The sequence below is a fragment of the Pongo abelii genome, chromosome 17, assembly GCF_028885655.2.
Source record: "Pongo abelii isolate AG06213 chromosome 17, NHGRI_mPonAbe1-v2.0_pri, whole genome shotgun sequence".
NCBI classification, from domain to species: Eukaryota; Metazoa; Chordata; class Mammalia; order Primates; family Hominidae; genus Pongo; species Pongo abelii.
The window spans coordinates 20,589,170-20,595,169 of NC_072002.2; positions in this window are offsets into that span (position 1 = coordinate 20,589,170).

Genomic DNA, 6,000 nt, shown 5'->3' on the forward strand with positions numbered 1-6,000 from the left:
ATATGGTATTTAAAGTTTATTATTTAAAAAATTCTTCTTTAGGCTGGGTGCGGTGGCTTACCACTGTAATCCCAGCACTTTGAGAGGCCGAGGCAGGTGGATCACGAGGTCAGGAGACTGAGACCATCCTGGCTAATATGGTGAAATCCCGTCTCTACTAAAAATACAAAAAATTAGCCAGGCGTGGTGGTGGGCACCTATAGTTCCAGCTACTCGGGAGGCTGAGACAGGAGAATGGCATGAACCTGGGAGGCGGAGCTTGCAGTGAGCCAAGATCACGCCACTGTACTCCAGCCTGGGCGACAGAGCAAGACTCCGTCTCAAAAAAAAAAAAAAAAAAATCTTCAAAATTGTAAATAGATTACCAAAAAAGCCCAGAGCAAAGTCAAATTGTATGCACCCTGTGAATGATTATGCTCCTTTGAGTAATAAAATCAAGATTTCAGATTAGACCTCCTTATACCCAGTGAATTTCTTTTTATTTTCAGAAACCAGGAAGTGTTTTTTGAGCCAGTCTGATGTACTTGTTTTATCAGTCTGTAACTGCACAAAGCTCATAGTTGAATTGATAGTTAATCCACACGTTCCATTGTTCTCTGTTACTGTTTCCTTCCACAGTATAGTTCTAACCTTTCAATTATGTGGTTACTCCTTAGATTTTATTTTTGCCCATTGATAGCATGGCACCCCAAGAAGGCTGATGAACCATATAGGAATTGTCATGATTTTTCAATCAGCTCATATTGTCTGCTGAGAGCACCTAAAACTAACAAGGGAAGGGACAATCACCTGCTTCAGAATCACCTGGGGCTGGTGAACCCATTCCAGACCTCCTGGATGGAGTGGTCCAGGAGGCAGTGATTTCAACAATCGCTCAAGGCCACTCTGCACACTGCTGGAGAAATGGTTCTGTTACACAAACCAAACTTTGAAATGAGCCAATTTTTCTTTTTTTTTTTTTTTTGAGATGGAGTCTTGCTCTGTCGCCCAGGCTGGGGTGCAGTGGCGCGATCTCAGCTCACAGCAAGTCTGCCTCCCGGGTTCAGGCCATTCTCCTGCCTCAGCCTCTCGAGTAGCTGGGACTACAGGCGCCTGCCACCATGCCCAGCTAATTTTTTGTATTTTTTTTTTTTTTTTTTTTAGTAGAGACGGGGTTTCACTGTGTTAGCCAGGATGGTCTTGATCTCCTGACCTCGTGATCCACTCGCCTCGGCCTCCCAAAGTGCTGGGATTACAGGTGTGAGCCACTGTGCCCAGCCAAAATAAGCCAATTTTTCTAAAAAACAGGAGATTCCAGTCAGCTTAAGTCAGAGTAACAAGGAAGTCTCCTCTGTTTTTACCCTATAAGGAAAGTAACTTTGAAACAACCAATCCACTGCTTGTTCTGTTTCCGCTTTTTTCAGCCCTTTTCTGCCTATGAAGCCAAACCCTTCAGCTCAGCTCATCGGAACATTCTATTTTATAGAGTGGTGTTGGCCAATATTAGAATCACAAATAAAAGCCAATTCGACATTTAAATTCAATTTGCTGTAATTTTGTCTTTTGACATTTCAAAGTCATATGGATTTAAGGAAAATAACAGCTGTTGTTGGTCCAGAATTTCAAGCAGCCTATAAATATACATAATGTATATAGCTGTATTTCCTTTGGAGATATTGTAAATGGGATTGTGCTCTTGATTTGACTCTCAGTCTGGACATTATAGGTGTATGGAAAAGCTCTCTGTACATTGATATTAATTCTTTACGATAATGAAAATATGATATAATGAAAATATAAATATATATATGTTTGTCAGAGATCTGTGTGGGTGGGAGGGGTATCAGTACAATTTGAAACATATTACTTTTCATGGATTTTTTTTGTTTATTCTTCATTGTGCTGATTAAATACCCTCAGCTTATATTAGAGTCTGAAGAATACAGAAGAGCAACCTAGTAAAGCAACTGCTTGTTTTTTCCACTTGTTTAACAACATGGGGATTTTGCTTGCACAGATTTTAAATAGTTTATTTAAATAATGTGAACAGATGTATACTTTTCTTTTTTTTTAAGTTTCACCTTTTACTTTAGGTACAAGGGGTGTGTGTGTAGATATGTTACATGGGTATATTGCACCCAGGAAGTAAGCATAGTACCCAATTCATTTTTCAGCCCCCCACTTTCTCTCCCGTGGCTAGTAGTCTTTGGTGTCTATTGTTCCCATGTTTATCTCCAAGTGTAGTGTAATGTTTAGCTTCCGCTTATTAGTGAGAACAAGTGGTATTTGGTTTTCTGTTCCTGCATTAATTCGCTTAGAATTATCGTCTCCAGCTCCATCCATGTTGCTGCAAAGGACATAATTCCATTCTTTTTTATGGCTGTGTAGTATTTCATGTTGTATGTGTACCATATTTTCTTTATCCAATCCACCACTCATAGGCACCTAGGCTGATTCCATATTTTTGCTATTGTGAGTAGTACGGAAATACCACTCACAAAAAGCATACAAGTACATGTATCTTTTTGGTATAACGATCTATTTTCCTTTGGGTATATACCCAGTGATGGGATTGCTAAGTCCAGTGGTATCTCTGTTTTAAGTTATTTGAGAAATATCCAAACTGCTTTCCACAGTGGGTGAACTAATTTACATTCCCATGAGCACTGTATAAACATTCCCTTTTCTCCACAGCCTCACCAGCATCTGTTTATAATAATAACCGTTCTGACTGGTGTGAGGTGGTATCTCACTGTGGTTTTGATTTGCAATTTTCTGATGATCAGTAACGATGAAAATTTTTTCATATGCTTGTTAGGTGGTTACATGTCTTCTTTTGAGATGTGTCTGTTCATGTCCTTTGCCCATTTTTTAATTGAGTTTTTGTTTCTTCTTGTTAAACTTTTTCTTATAGATGCTGGATATTAGACCTTTGCTGGGTCCATAGTTAATGAATATTTTATCTCATTCTGTAGGTTGTCTGTTTTCTCTGTTGATAGTTTCTTTTCCTGTGCAGGGCTCTTTAGTTTAATTAGGTCCCACTTGTCAATTTTTGGTTTTGTTGCAATTGCTTTTGGGGACTTACCCAAAAATTCTTTGCCAAGGAAGATGTTTGGAAGGATATTTCCTAGGTTTTCATCCAGAACTTTCATAGTTTGAGTTCTTAGATTTAAATCTTTAATTCATCTTGGATTAATTATTATTATTATTAATTTTTTTTTTTTTTTTGAGACAGAGTCTCGCTGTGTCACCCGGGCTGGAGTGCAGTGGCGCGATCTCAGATCACGGCAAGCTCCGCCTCCTGGGTTCACGCCATTCTTCTGCCTCAGCCTCCTGAGTAGCTGGGACTACAGGCGCCCGCCACTGTGCCCGGCTAATTTTTTTTTTTTGTATTTTTAGTAGAGACTGGGTTTCACCGTGGTCGCGATCTCCTGACCTCGTGATCCGCCCATCTCAGCCTCCTAAAGTGCTGGGATTACAGGTGTGAGCCACCTCGCCCGGCCCATCTTGGGTTAATTTTTGTATATGGTGAAAGGTAGGGGTCCAGTTTTTTTATTCTGCATATGGCTAGCCAGTTATCCCAGCACCAATTATTGAATAGGGATTCGTTTCCCCATTGTTTGTTTTTGTTGGCCTTGTTGAAGATCAGATGGTTGGAAGTGTGCAGCTTTATTTTTTACTTTTCTATTCTGTTCCATTAACCTACGTGTCTGTTTTTGTACCAGTACCATGCTGTTTGGGCTGATATAGCCTTAGAGTATAGTTTGAAGTCAGGTAGTGTGATTCCTCTGGGTTTGTTCTTTTTGCTTAGGATTGCTTTGGTTATTCAGGCTCTTTTTTGGCTCCAAATTAATTTTAGAATAATTTTTTTTCTAATTCTGTGAAAAATGACATTGGTAGTTTGAAAGGAATAGTGTTGAATCTGTACATTGCTTTGGGAAGTATGGCCATTTTAACAATTTTGATTCTTCCAATACATGAACATGAAACGTTTTTCCATTTATTTGTGTCATATCTCATTTCTTTCAGTATGTAGTTCTCTTTGTAGAGATCTTTCACCTTCTTGGTTAGCTGTATTCCTAGATTAGCCGTATTTTCATTATGGCTATTCTAAGTGGGATTGTGCTTTTGATTTGGCTTTCAGTCTGGATGTTATTGGTGTATAAAAATGCTACTGGCTGTTATACATTTACTTTATTATTTATAATAAGATTTATATCACATGGACATTATTTCTGTTGTAAAATTTTAAGCACACTCACCCTTAAAATGAATCATACATTATCAGATTTCTGACAAATATCTTAATGCAGTTATCAGGTTTTCTCACCTTTTTTTTTTTTTTTTTTGAGACAGGGTCTTGATCTGTCACCCAGGGTGGAGTGCAGTGGTGCAATCATAGCTCACTGCATCCTCGACCTCCCAGGCTCAAGATATCCTCCCACTTCACCCTCTTGAGTAGCTGAGACTACAGGTGCACACTGCCACACCCAGCTAAATTTATTTTTTAATTTTTTTGTAGAGCCAATATCTCACTATTTTGTCCAAGCTGGTCTCCTGGATTCAAGCAATCATCCCACCTCAGTCCACCAAAGTGCTAGAACTGTAGGTGTGAGCCATTGCACTTAGCCTCACTTTTTAATAGACTTTAGAGTAATTTTAGGTCCACAGAAAAATTGAGAAGGTACAGCATTTCTATGTATGTTTGCCTCCAGACATGCAGACAATCCCTGATATGGTTTGGTTCTGTGTCTCCACCAAAATCTCAAGTGGTAATCCCACGTGTTGAGGGAGGAGATTGGATCATGAGGGTGATTTTCCCCATGCTATTCTCAAGATAGTGAGTGAGTTTTCACAAGAGCTGATGATTTTAAAGTGTGGCACTTCCTCACTGTCTCTCTCTCCTGCCACCTTGTGAAGAAAGTGCCTGCTTCTCCTTTGTCTTCAGCTATGATTGTAAGTTTCCTGAGGCCTCCCCAGCCATGTGGAACTGTGAGTCAATTAAACTTCTTTTCCTCATAAATTACCCAGGCTCAGGCTGTCCTTTATAGCAGTGTGAGAGTGGACCAATACAATCCACCATAATCACAATTCCTCCCCAGAGTGGCATATTTGTTACAACGAATGGACATACACTGATGAATTAATATACCCTGAGGTGAGAATACACTCTCAATGTTGCATGTTCTACAGTTTGGACAAATATATAATGACATGTAAATTAATCTGTATGACTCTATATGGTAGATCCATATAAGACTCTAGATCTTATATGGACTCTAGATCTTATAAGACTCTAGATCTTATATGAATCTACCATATAGAGTCATACAGATTAATTTCATTGCCCTAAAAATCTTCTGTGCTCTTTCTATTCATTACTCCATAATGTCTCACACCAGGCAAGTCATCATTAGAAAGAACATGATTGCTACTAAGATTCCCAGAGAAAGTGGATCACTTGCAGGAGATAAAGCTTTACTGAAGCCAGTAACATCTCAGCTCACCAGGAAATATACCAGGGATTCTCAGAAAAGGTTATAATGTACATTAATTGAGCAAAAATTATATCCATTGGACAACAGCCAAATTTCCTCCTTTCAGTTGTTAAATGTCCTCCCTGCACTTGCGGGAACACCAGCTGTGCGGCAGCCAAACACGTGGGGAGGCAAAGGCTCAGCTCCACATTTGTAGGCTGTGGTCTCCAGTGAGGCACCCCAAGCCCACATCTCCCCTTTCAGCACTGCCACCTACTGAACAGTACATTTCCATGTAAGTGTTATTCCATTTTTGAATTTTGTATTCCATTAGTTTACCAGCCTTTTCATGATTCAATACCACACTATTTTAATTTCCAAGTCATTATAATATATGATAGGGAAAGTCACTCTTTTTTTTCTTTTCATTTTTAATGGATATTTTTAGTTTATTCCTCATTGCAATAATTTTTTTAAATCTCCAGAACACAAGAAAATAGTATTTATGTTTCGGAGAAACTCCACTTTTCAACTGATGAAAGGA